This window comes from Lissotriton helveticus, chromosome 5_1 (genome assembly GCF_964261635.1).
Source record: "Lissotriton helveticus chromosome 5_1, aLisHel1.1, whole genome shotgun sequence".
Lineage (NCBI taxonomy): Eukaryota > Metazoa > Chordata > Amphibia > Caudata > Salamandridae > Lissotriton > Lissotriton helveticus.
In genome coordinates, this window is record NC_136065.1 from 1,937,221,295 (window position 1) to 1,937,235,407 (window position 14,113).

At 48.1% G+C, this 14,113-nt stretch overlaps 1 protein-coding gene across 1 annotated transcript in view; it reads left to right on the forward strand.

Annotated features, from left to right (window-relative positions):
* Positions 1-14,113, forward strand: part of SKAP1 (src kinase associated phosphoprotein 1) — a 1,469,988-nt gene that overhangs the window by 1,375,127 nt on the left and 80,748 nt on the right. The gene's annotated exons all lie outside the window — the stretch shown is intronic.

A 14,113-nucleotide genomic window follows, 5' to 3' on the forward strand; every position in this document is an offset into this window, starting at 1 on the left:
AGTTGCACATATTTCGTTTTTAAACTGTTGCACATAAACTGTCTGCAAATAGGATTTTAAACAAATACCTCCTGAGTTGCTCACCTGACTCTCCCCGGTCCACCGCAGCTTGGTAGCTGATTGAGTGGAGGGAGAGCATCACGCCGGAAATACTCACTTCCGGGAGGCTAACAGACAGACGCCATTTTCAGGGTTTGCGGTCTAGTCTGTGTGCAAAGGCACTTCCAAGATCTGCATCTAAGAGCGGGATGGCGCCGACGCGCACTGGGCGCGCCGCTGGCACGCTGAAGGCGCGCTTAAGGCAAGCCCGTCTGCGCCCGTCCGCGCCCACCAGGGGCAAGGAACCCTGCCCAAACTACCCGGGACCCTCCAAAAAGGTATACGTACACAAAAACAGAACTCCAGGCACTGAATACAGGTGTCCACCCCACCTGCCTGCACTCTGAGTACAAACAATCCCCTGACGTGTCCCATCTGTGGATTCACAGGCAAAACCAAGCCTCTACAAAGAGAGGTCATAGGAGAAATGTTAGACTACACTAACCACTGGAAGATGGGACTAATCAACTGTAGATCCCTCCCAAAACACGCAATCGAAATTAAGCTCCTAATAGAGGAGGAAGAGCTTGAGGCCCTATTCCTGACAGAAACATGGCTTCATGACAGTTCAAGCCCAGACATTGTAAATGCCCTCCCCAGGGCTTTGAAATCTATCGCCTCAACAGAGAAGGTGCGAGAGGAGGTGGCATCTCTATTATTTGCAAATCACATCTTGCCAGTGCCATCACCCCCCCAAAAACATAGCTTTGTGAGGCGTTCACTTTCAGACTGTCCCTCACTCCTGAATGCTACTTCTCAGGATGCCTTATCTGTAGGCCAACAGGGACATGTACACAGTTCCTGGAAGCCACCCCAGACATTCTAGCTAGTCTGATAATTGAGAAAAGCGCCTTCACTGTACTAGGCGACTTTAACATCCACTTGGACATTCACGCTAACCCCTGAACAATGAGATGCCTAGGCGACCTAAACTCACTACAGCTTACTCAACTTGTACATTTGCCCACTCACGAAAAAAGGCCACATTCTGGACCCTATCTTTTCAAACGACCCCAGACTGGAAACACTCGACCCCATCCGGATGCCATAGACAGACGACCCCCTCGACCCTATCCGGTTCCTAAAACCCAATCTCACAGAACAAAAAAATATAAGCCCAGTCCTAGGACGCAAATGGCCAAGGCAGGCCCCCGCAGCATGGGTCACAGACCTTGAGTCATCAGCTCCACCAGAATCCATAGATCTATAAGAAACCCATAAAAACTGGTCATCTTGGATAAAAGGATCCATAGACCGTAATTTCAGGAAGCCAAGCCCTATAAAACCAAACAACACTAACTGATCCTCTTGGTTTAGTCCTGAGCTGGTCTCCCAAAAAAAAACTTGTAAAAAGCTTGAATGAAGTTGGAGAAAAACCTATGACCCTGAATAGTCTACAAATCAGCCATTCAGCAATACCACAAGAAAATTAGGAACGCTCAAGCGGCCTACTTTGAGAAAAAAAATGTAGAACTCCTCAAAGGAGCTGTTTAAAATAGTAAAATCTCTCTCCACAATTGGCCCAAGTGCTAACATGCCCCAAGGCTCAAAAGAGAGATGCAATGAGCTAGCCTCATTATTCAAGAGTAAGGTGGAAAAAATCTTCAACTCACTACACACCAACACAAGCCCGACTGCAACATCCACCGAAGACCCCACATCCTCCATAGAACGCCACAAGACCATAGAACTACCACCGCCCCTCCACTCCCGGAACTATATTCTTTCCCCAAAATGAGCGAGGATCAGGTTGGCGCCCTGTAATTAAACCTAAAATCAGGATCACCCTTAGACTCAGCACCCCCGCACATTCTTGCGCAAGGGAACCGTATGGACCTAGAGCTGCAGACGATCAAGAACGAAACAACCTTCAAAAAGAGACTAAAAACATGGCTGTTCCCCAAAAATATCTGCTGAAACCCCCTATCTTGCTTCATACTTAGCGCTGGGATGCCTAAGGGTAGCCATTCGCTCTATAAATCCCTAAACCTAAACCCCTTGGTGCCCTAATTGGAGAGAGGCCTGTTAATGCAGAGTGGCTCAAGAGTTGAGCCTGGCCTGCACTGGAAACTGTGTGCAGGCTTGTAGGAACACTGTCCTTCAGAGAGGACATTTGTGTTGTTGGCTGCCCTCTTGGAAGGGTGTCTGGGTCCCAGCAGAGCAACACAATCACGCAACGTATGGTTACCCCAGAACCAGTTTTGCGAGATTTGAAACATGATGAATCCATGATGGACCCCGGCCGGACAGAGTGAGTACAGTGCTTAATTTGAGCCTGTGGTTTCCGGTGCTCGACACAGGCACTTAATTGGTTTCGGGTGCTTGACACTGGCACTTAATTGTCATCCTCACACTTATGACGCTGCTCATCTAATTTAGCAATAAGCAGAACAGCGGTTTTTTTAGGAATACAATATACATTAGAAAATACTAATACTTCCCTCCCCAGGCATTCCTTTAGCTTTGGGGACCTGGACTAATCTGAACTGTCGCACATGCAATCGAGCGAGATGGTTAGTAGTTGTTTTAGTACCGTCATTGCCAACGATGACGGGTCAATGGGTGGCGCAAGTTGCAGTGTCTCCTGGTCAGGGCCCTGGCACTTATTATTTAACAAATTAAGGGTGTGATCTGTCTGATCCCCAAGCCAGAAAGAAAGGTAACTGACCTGGCCCCATACAAGCCCCTAACCATGATTAACACAGACACCTAAGTCTTGTGTATGGTGTTGGCTAGTAGACTCCAATTGGTGATAAGACAACTAGTGCATGAGGACCAATGTAGGTTCAACCTGGTCTGTACCACTGCCATGAATTAAGGAGATTCACTCATGTCCTGCACTTGCTGCAGGACTCTAATGACAACTCGCCCTGTCTGCAAGTGATCTAGAGCAAGCATTTGACACGCTGGGTTGGGTTAATTGATGGAAGTCCTCAGACAGATGGGTTCTGGACCAAACATTTGTGACTGGGTGCAATACTTAACCCATGGTACAGTGGGTGTGGTATCGGACACATGGTCTGTGGCAAAGGGGTGTCCTCTGTCCCCTCTCCTGTTTGCCCTAGCTCTGGAACCCTTGGCACTCAGCATTAGGAGGAACTTGTCTGACTGGGGGGTTTGGGTTGGTGAGTCGACACACTTGGTCTCCCTGTACGCTGATGATGTCATTTTCTATCTTCGGGAACCCCGAGCCTCGCTGCCGTGCTTAATGTACCTACTTGAGGGGTTTAGAGGGATATCTGTTATGGGTCAATCATCACAAGAGACTCCCTTTCCCCCATGGACTGGGAGAGCCTTCCTGTCGTGGGTCCACGGTGGGAAGTGGATATGTTCCACTATCTGAGCATCAAGGTTGCAATAACAGCTGACTGGCAATCTGCCTATAATATAGGGAGGGTGATCGAGGGGCTAAATGCCACGGTGCACTTTTGGTGCACGCTACCGCTCTCCAGTATGCGATGGGTGGCAGTGGCCAAGATGGTACTGCTGCTGCAATTATACCATCTCCAGAACGATCTTTGCCCTTTAAAGCCGGGTGTCTTTAAGACTGTTAAGCAGCATGTTGGTATCACTGGTATAGGCTGGTGGGCGCCCTAGGGTAGTGCTGGAAACCCTTCAAATGGATCAGGAGCTGGGAGACCTGGGGCTACCAAACCTTGAGCTATATTATTATGCGGCCCACATCTAGCTCACTGCTAAGTGACTAATGAAGGAAGACAACCGGGAGAATCGTCTATTCAGGGGTACGTGCGAGGGGGGCCCTTGTCGGTGCTGATGAGAGAGGGTAGCCCAGGATGCGAGGTGCCCTATGTTGTTCGCCAAACTGCGCAGATAAAGGAACAGATTCTTAAAAGGATTTTCTGACACCCTCCTTTTGCCAGGGATTTAAAAATCAGGGCTACAGCACTTTTGTTGTATCAGCAGTAACATGACAGTGGCTGCATGGAGAGAAGGGGGATGCCAATTACTGGGTGGCTTGTACGCGGGAGACTTATTTATCACCTGTTAGGAGGCACAGGATGCCTTTGGTGTTTGCTTTGGGCAGTTCTTGCAATATGCTAAACTAGCTGCAACAGCAAGAGAGGAGTTGATGGACCCCTACGACACACATCTTGGAAAGTGTTTTGCAATTTGGTGTGGTGCATCACCCGATATCATTGACATACAGAGAATAGAAATTGGATTATCTTGTGCCTAATTATGCTGCCAGGCATGCCTGGGATGCGGAAATGGCCATCCCGCTGACTGAAAGAGAATTAGCAAAGGCATGCAAGCTACTGCGGAAGGTATCAGGGAACGTATGTTTTAAGCTAATACACTTTAACTTTATTCACCACATGTATATGGCCCAAAATTCATTAGCCAAGATATAATTGACTAGATCTCGTGATTGCACCCCGTTGTGGAAGGAGCAACATTCCTACACATAGCCTAGTTCTGTTCGGATGTCCTGGAATAATGGCACACGGTGGAAGAGGTAGTACACGAGGGGTGGAGATCCCATTGTCCTTACACACTCGCCAACTGTTACAGCGCCTTGTAGACCACAGAAGGAGGCAAAAATGCAATGCAAATTTCTGCAGCTGGCTCTACTGCTGGCAAAATGCAGAAATGCATTTAGATGGCTGGGTACGCGCCGTCCCAGTGCTGAGCTATGGGTACGAGATACACTGGAATGGACCTTTGCAGAAGAAATACATATAAAACTGACCAGGAGGGACAGAAAAGTGCAAAATGACTTGCTAGCATGGGGAGCCATTATGGAGAATTTTGATGTGAGGGTCGCTGAAGGGTAGGGAGACACTCAGGGCACAAACTAAATGCATACCCGGGCTGGTGAGCATGGGATGTGCTTCTATATAGTCTGCACCTACTAATAGACAAACTTGCTGCACTGTGCACCATTTGTGGCTGCTGACTGCTTATATCTGGGGTTATACATACACTGTGTGAGCCCGAAAAATTGAAGGATGATAATAGGGAGGAGGGTAGTCACATGATACAATATATTACTTGCATATAAATTGAGAGGGCATAATGAGAAAAAATCAAAAGTCTGCAACAGGTTTGTTGATGGTTATCCTGGAAATTGCATGAATAAAGACATTTTAAAAAATAAGCTACTTGAGGCTAATTTGCATTGGCTATCCGAATTCTCCCAGCTAGTAATTTGCATTGAATAGGTGTGAAATGTTATGTATATTTCTATAGTGCGCCACTTATCTGGGCTCACCTGAATGGCCAGGGATGACTCTTCTGAACGCCGCAGAATATGCAGGGTAGGGCTGTGTATGTTTTTTTTTTATTTCACAGTGTCGAATTCTGCTTGAGTGTCCATTGCTGCTTGACAGGTGTGCTGGGTTTACATACAACCATTGGGGCACACCTGGAAGGGAGAGAGGAGGATGCCAAGACACTTTTTGTGGATCCACTGTCTAGTTGCTCAAAGACTCTGCTTTCGTCCTACTCATGTCTGTCTCTGGGTTTAGATATAATTCTTAGGGCACACATGAAAGGGGAGAGAAGTGAATGCCAAGACAGTTCTTGTGAATCCACTGTTTGGTTGCTGAAGGGCCCTACTTTTATCCTACCACGCCTAGGTCTATGGATTTACTGTGGGTAAAGTGGCTGCCTGAAGCTGGATTTTAGAGTTACATGTGGAGAGACAGTAGAATTACCATTGTATACTCCCCACACTGTCATGCCCCAAGCCCCCTCCCAGTGCGCTAGCCCTTTAATCATGCACTATATAGGTGTCCTTAACCCAGGGAGCGACGCTTCACGTTCTTGCGTCTAGCTCCGTTGGGTTCGTTCTTGTGCCTGACTTCCTGTGCCTGACTTCCGGTTTTTCTTCGTCCTGGTGTTTGTCTATTGTGAGAGTTCTTCGGCTCTGCTGGTTCGGTTCTGAGCCTGCCCTGGCCGTTCCTCTCATGTGCACAGTGCCTCTCCACCGCGCTTGTGTAAATCGACACGTCCTGTGTCGCTTCCCGTTTAGACTGCCTTGCAGTATTCTGGTGTCTCGCCCGGCGGCCGGGTTTAGCTCCGCCATCCGGCGGGATTTCCTCTCCCTACCCTCTGCCTCATTGCAGCTCCGCTTGTCAGCCGGGTTTGGCTCCGCTGACGAGCCGGGCATCCTCCCTCTGCTGTTGGCCTCATTTGTTTTTCGCTCCGCTTGTCAGCCGGGTTTGGCTCCGCTGACGGGCCGGGCACACATTCTCCCTCCCTTTGTCTTACCTCACCGGGGTGCTCCGCTGCCAGCCGGGTTCTGCTCCGCTGGCGGCCGGGTTGTTTACCGGTGCGCTGAACTTAGTTAGTTAGGGCTTTTCCTTTTCCCTGCTTATACCTATTTCACTTTGGGGTTATTCAGTTCTGGTGTTTTATCACCTTTTTGGACTTGATATCTTGCGTGGACCAGTGAGGATTGGGATACAGATACATGTTCCAGAAACACGGTAACAGCGCATTCTTGCGCTGCATATTATAATGTTATAAGTGATACTGTATTTAAGTTTTGACTCCTTGTTTTGATCATTATAGATGTTGTTCCCACTATCAAGAATACTGACAACCGAATGCTTGTAATCAAAGAATCCTTTGGGGTGTGCTTCGTGGCTGTTAAGACAAAAGATCAGAGTGAGCAGGATATATTGTTAGTCACTCACTACACAAGTATACATTGGGTCAGTAGACTTATAAGGGTATTGTCTTCTTCACTGCAGCTCCAGTTATATCCCTTTCCAGAGGTTTTCCCATATTCATTCAGGAACATCAACATACAAACAGCTAGGTATGTAAGGTTATGTCGTATACTGGGGAATGTGATTGTCCTCTTCAGATTGAAGAATATAACTCTTTGCATTGCAGTCTCTCCTGATTGCCAAGCCCACACGAAGGTTGAGACGACCAGTCTGAAGACCCTCAACACCCACTTGTTACCCCAACCTTTCCTTGTTTTGTTTCCCTGTTTTCCCCTGGCTTGCCTCTTGTGCTCTAGTGCTTGATAGAGTCGGAAGGCTGCAGGGGAAGGCTGTGGATTGAGCTTCGGATTCCTGACGCTCCTGCAGAATCATCGTGTATCCTTTACAGAACGTGAAGCCCAAGAGGTTTGTTCTGCCCGAGCGTCATGGATATCGAAGCGGTCACTCTGGCGGATGTGGCAGGCATGTTAGGTAATCTGCAGGTTGAGACTCAGACATTGATGGCTAGAATGGACACCCTGCAGAGACAACAGGCTTCTAGTGCTACAGGAGGAGGGCCATCGGTAGTGCAGGTGACCACTCCACATTCGATACCTCTGGCACCCCCTGAGCGTTTTGCAGGAGAAACAGCGCGATGCGCGGCTTTCCTCAGTCAATGCCAACTACACTTCTCCTGCAAGGCTCAATGTTTTCCCTCCGACCAGGCCAAGGTAGCCTTTGTAATTTCTTACCTCAGTGGTTCTGCAGCTGATTGGGCTATACCCTTAGTAGACAGAGATGACCCCCTGTTACATAATTATGCAGCTTTTCGACGGGAATTTCGTAAACTCTTCGATAGACACATGTATACTCATTCTGCCGATACTGAATTATTAGAACTAAAACAGGGTACTCAGGATCTGGTAACCTATATTACTAAGTTTCGCCGGTTGGTGATTGAGTCCAATTGGCCGGAGGAAAAACGCAGTACCATGTTCTACAGGGGGTTGCGGGAAGAACTGAAAGACGCCTTGTCCCAGATAGTCGATCTTCCTACCTCCTGTAGTGCTCTCATAGATTTGGTAGTGAAGATAGACCATCGTTTTCATGAAAGAAAGAAAGAGAAAGGGAAGCATGAGTATCGGTATGTTGCTCTGAAGGATAAAAAGACTGCCCCAGAAAAAGCCACGGAAGACAGCGAACCCATGCAGATAGGCATAGTCCGAGGCCCTCTGACTTCCGAGGAAAGACAGAGAAGAAGAACTCTTCGGTTATGTTTGTATTGTGGGAAAGCGGGTCATTTCCTAAGAGAATGCCCAGTTAAACCTGCTCAGTCCAAGGTGTCGGGAAACTAGTCAGCCTGAGTTCCTGTGAGACGAGGAACTCAGGTAGGTCTGGACTAACGGTCTCTTCTTCCGACTATACTTACGCTCCTACTAACCATTTGTACATACCAGCATATCTCACACAAGACACTCTTGGTTTACACGTTTTGATAATGGTAGACTCTGGGGCTTCTGGAAACTACATGGACAGAGAATGGGCTAGGGAGAATATGATAACCGACACTAAGAAGGTGATTGCCAGTAATGTCACTACCATCGATGGCAGTCCCCTTCTTTCTGGTCCGGTTACTCATCACACCAACCCGATGCACATGGTTATAGCACCTGATCATCATGAGGATATAATGTTTGATTTAATTTGTTCCCCACAGTTCCCTGTGCTTCTGGGTATCCCATGGTTAAGAACGCAAAATCCTGTCATCAATTGGGAAACATCCACTATAACCTTTCCTCCGGTGGCTCTGGGGCCTGTTGTAGGGGTTTCTAATAGAGAGGCACACACAGCCGCGGAAGGTAAGGAGGTCTGTCCTGTTCTACCATCCTGTTACCGTGAATTGCAAGCAGTCTTTGATGTACAGGAAGCGGAGGTTCTTCCGCCGCACCGCGTCTACGACTGCCGTATTGATCTCGAGGCAGGAGCCAGAATACCCTGTAGCAGAGTGTATGCACTCACTGAGAAGGAGAACGTATATTTACGAGAATATCTCGACTCTATGCTTGAGAAGGGATTCATCAGACCATCGCGATCCCCAGCCTCTTCGTCCTTGTTTTTTATTCCTAAACGGGAAGGGGGCCTGCGGTGTTGTATCGATTACAGGAAGCTCAATGAAGTGACCATCAAAAACCGATACCCTCTTCCTCTCATAGCCTCCCTCCTTGACAGAATTCGCAATGCCCAATATTTCACCAAGTTGGACTTGCGGGGCGCCTATCACCTGGTAAGAGTCAAGGAGGGAGACGAGTGGAAGACGGCGTTCTGCACTAAGTATGGTCTCTTCGAGTACCTTGTAATGCCCTTTGGGCTCTGTAATGCCCCAGCGGCGTTTCAATTCTTCATAAATGAAGTCTTGAAAGACATTCTTGATGACTACGTCATTGCCTACATTGATGACCTGCTGATCTTTTCCTCTACTTTGGAGACACACCAACAGCATGTCCGTAATGTGTTAGAACGGTTACTTAACAATCAATTGTATTGCAAGTTGGAAAAATGTACTTTTCACACACAGGAGGTTCCTTTCCTGGGATACATCGTTTCCCCTAGTGGCCTGCGCATGGATCCCTCCAAGGTGGAGGCTGTTTTGGCATGGCCGGCTCTGCGGACGATCAAAGAGGTCCAGAGTTTTATAGGGCTGGCCAATTTCTATAGGAGATTCATTCGCAATTTCTCGGACTTGGTATCGCCCATTACTTCTTTGTTAAAAAAGGGGGTTCCTTTCGCCTGGTCCGGTGAGGCAGAGCGTTCCTTCCAGATGCTAAAGAACGCTTTCACCAGTGCCCCGGTACTGCTTCATCCCGACCCTGCTCTGCCCTTTGTGGTGGAGGTAGACGCCTCGCAAGTGGCAGTGGGAGGTGTTCTATCTCAGGCAGATGCAGTGTCCGGTGAGTATCATCCAGTGGCTTATTACTCGCATAAACTCTCCCCTGCGGAATACAATTATGTGGTAGGGGACAAGGAACTTCTGGCTATCAAGAAGGCATTCGAAGAGTGGCGGCAGTATCTCCTAGGTGCTAGACATCCTGCGGTAGTATACACCGATCATCGCAATCTCCAATATCTGAAGTCAGCAAAGGCACTTTCCATGAGACAACTGCGTTGGGCTCAGTTCTTTAGCGAGTTCGACTTCACTGTTCAGTACAGACCAGGCAAACGTAATGGGAAGGCAGATGCACTTTCAAGGTTGGGATTCGATACTCCTATCGATCCCATTGAGCCTACATCGATTATCCCTAGAAGGAATATCGTAGGAGGTACTAAGTCGGAGGAGGAATTCTTGGCACAAGTCAAGTGTAGTCAAGCGTCAGCAGACATGCAGGCTCTAGTGGGTTCACAAGACACGACCAAGAAGGGAGACCTTGTGTGTGTACAAGGGGGAGTGGTTATACCGACAAAGAATCTCCAAGACCAGGTCATGCAGTGGTATCATACACATCCCATAGCGGGCCATCCAGGGATTAAGAAAACCATTAGCACTGTGCGTGACCGTTATTGGTGGCCTACTATGTTGGCAGACATAGAACACTTTGTTAAGACCTGCTATGTGTGTGCACAGACTAAGGTTTCTCGCCTCAACCCTGTAGGCCTTCTCATGCCATTACCTCCCCCTCCCGGTCCCTGGCATACGGTGTCCCTTGATTTTATAGTGGAACTACCGCTCACCAAGGCAAAGAACACTACGTTACTGGTGGTGGTGGATATGTACACCAAGATGGCTCATTTTGTACCGTTACAACGTCTCCCCACAGCAGTCGAATTAGCTGCCATATACATGCAACACATAGTGCGACTTCATGGTTTCCCTTCTGCTTTGGTTTCCGACAGAGGAGCCCAATTTGTGTCAAGGTTCTGGAAGGGTCTGTGTTCTTTGCTTCAGATAGACGTCCGTCTGTCCTCCAGTCACCATCCACAGTCAGATGGACAGACGGAGAGAGTCAATCAGTGTTTTGAGCAATACATAAGGAATCAGGTGTTGCAGTCTCCAGTGGACTGGGATGAGTTGGTTTGGGTAGCAGAAATCTCATATAACAACAGCACACACTCCTCTATCAAGGTCTCTCCGTTCTTTTGCTTGTATGGTTATCACCCTAAGTTGCTGCCCTCTGGTTGTTCCTTAGATTGTCCAACCCCTGCTGCTGCAGATAGAGTAGAAACGTTACATGAAATACAGAGGAAGGCATTGGAGAGTCTTGAGATGGCCAAGGTGAGATACACAGAGGGGGCAAACCTACACAGAAGATTAGAACCCATATACACACCAGGAGATGAGGTATGGCTTTCCACCAAATACATTACTCTCGGGGGTCCACGCAAGTTCAATCCCAAATACATAGGTCCCTATAAGGTGGAAAAAATAATCAATCCTGTTGCCATACGATTACAGCTTCCGCCTTCATTCAGGATTCATCCGGTATTTCATGTTTCCCTAATAAAGCCGGTTGAGCCAGGGACTAAAATGCCAGCAAAACCTACTCCATTAACTCTGCAGGACTCGGAGGAATATGAGGTCGAAACAATCCTAGATTCCCGTAGAGTGAGGGGTACGGTCCAGTATCTGGTTCATTGGAAGGGATACGGTGTGGAAGAACGTACATGGGAACCCTTTTCCAACGTCCATGCACCCAGACTGTTAAGGGCGTTCTATAAAAGATACCCTGACAAGCCAAAACCAGGTGGGGGTTGTTGTGGGGGGAGTATACTGTCATGCCCCAAGCCCCCTCCCAGTGCGCTAGCCCTTTAATCATGCACTATATAGGTGTCCTTAACCCAGGGAGCGACGCTTCACGTTCTTGCGTCTAGCTCCGTTGGGTTCGTTCTTGTGCCTGACTTCCTATGCCTGACTTCCGGTTTTTCTTCGTCCTGGTGTTTGTCTATTGTGAGAGTTCTTCGGCTCTGCTGGTTCGGTTCTGAGCCTGCCCTGGCCGTTCCTCTCATGTGCACAGTGCCTCTCCACCGCGCTTGTGTAAATCGACACGTCCTGTGTCGCTTCCCGTTTAGACTGCCTTGCAGTATTCTGGTGTCTCGCCCGGCGGCCGGGTTTAGCTCCGCCATCCGGCGGGATTTCCTCTCCCTACCCTCTGCCTCATTGCAGCTCCGCTTGTCAGCCGGGTTTGGCTCCGCTGACGAGCCGGGCATCCTCCCTCTGCTGTTGGCCTCATTTGTTTTTCGCTCCGCTTGTCAGCCGGGTTTGGCTCCGCTGACGGGCCGGGCACACATTCTCCCTCCCTTTGTCTTACCTCACCGGGGTGCTCCGCTGCCAGCCGGGTTCTGCTCCGCTGGCGGCCGGGTTGTTTACCGGTGCGCTGAACTTAGTTAGTTAGGGCTTTTCCTTTTCCCTGCTTATACCTATTTCACTTTGGGGTTATTCAGTTCTGGTGTTTTATCACCTTTTTGGACTTGATATCTTGCGTGGACCAGTGAGGATTGGGATACAGATACATGTTCCAGAAACACGGTAACAGCGCATTCTTGCGCTGCATATTATAATGTTATAAGTGATACTGTATTTAAGTTTTGACTCCTTGTTTTGATCATTATAGATGTTGTTCCCACTATCAAGAATACTGACAACCGAATGCTTGTAATCAAAGAATCCTTTGGGGTGTGCTTCGTGGCTGTTAAGACAAAAGATCAGAGTGAGCAGGATATATTGTTAGTCACTCACTACACAAGTATACATTGGGTCAGTAGACTTATAAGGGTATTGTCTTCTTCACTGCAGCTCCAGTTATATCCCTTTCCAGAGGTTTTCCCATATTCATTCAGGAACATCAACATACAAACAGCTAGGTATGTAAGGTTATGTCGTATACTGGGGAATGTGATTGTCCTCTTCAGATTGAAGAATATAACTCTTTGCATTGCAGTCTCTCCTGATTGCCAAGCCCACACGAAGGTTGAGACGACCAGTCTGAAGACCCTCAACACCCACTTGTTACCCCAACCTTTCCTTGTTTTGTTTCCCTGTTTTCCCCTGGCTTGCCTCTTGTGCTCTAGTGCTTGATAGAGTCGGAAGGCTGCAGGGGAAGGCTGTGGATTGAGCTTCGGATTCCTGACGCTCCTGCAGAATCATCGTGTATCCTTTACACACACAACCAGGCCCTCAGAGCCCAAGTTTAGTGTAGTTGAAGAGTTTCGCCAACTTTAAAATGCACAAGTAGGTACGGTTGACCCCAGAAACATTCACCTCATTAGTTTGAATGTGCACAAGAGTCCTTCCCACCCACGAGCTAGTTCCAGGAATACATGTAGCACCTCTAAGCATCCACATCAGAACACTTCCTGGTCCTGTCGAAGATGAAAACAGGACTGGACCAGCTGTCTAAGGCCAGAGACGAGCCTTGAAGGACTGGACCTGTTCTACTCCAGACAAAGAAGCGAACTATAAAAAATCTCCATGTGTCAATCGCCACTGTGTATGTATAGTTAGGACCATGTTTCTATAGGAAATAGATTTTTAGGTTTGCTAATAACTTTGGCGCTGTTTGACTAATCTTCACAAAACGTTATTAAAAAAGTCTCATTCACCTTTGCTTCTTCCTGGAAAGCTTTGGGTGATCTGTCAAGCAGGGTCAGAGAAAAAGAGTGGGTCCCAAAACACATTTTCCCCATTCAATTTTCCATAAGAAAATTAAACAGCAGTACCACAAAAACAGTTGAATGGAATGGCACCACATTTTGCAGAAAGTTAGATCTTAGTCGAGAAAGTGTGCCCTGTCTTGGAAAAAGAGTAAAAGAAAATATATGGAAGAGGGGTGTATGGATGGGATACTCAGCCCCCTTAGGCCTGGTGGGCAGGGTTCCCTGAGGGACAACACAGGCCATCAATGTAATTGTTTTCTTCTGCTCGGTAGGTCCCGGGGAGTGCGGTTGCTCGGGCACCCCTAGGTTTTTGTTCAGTTTGCGTATTTCTATCTCCGCCAGTTTGCACTCGTGCTCGTATGCCAGTCTTTTTTCTTCGAGGTCTCTCTGTCTCTGTTTTTCCTCTCGCTCTTCTCTGAGCCGTAAGTGTTCTAAGTTTATTTTTTGTTCCGCCAGTTTCAATTCTCCGTCTAATCTGAGTCGTGCCAAGTCTAACTCGTGTAATCTATTTTTTTCCCGCTCTTGGATCTCTTCACGGGGAGGGCCTGTTCTCCGTTCCTCCGTCCGGGTGGTGTTGACTTCCGGGGCTGCGGGGTCCCGGGGGTTTGCGGTATTTGTCTCTGCCCAGGCCTCTAGGGCGTTTTTGAAGTCTTCTTTTGTGCTTAGCCCGGTGGTAGCAATGCCTAAGTCCA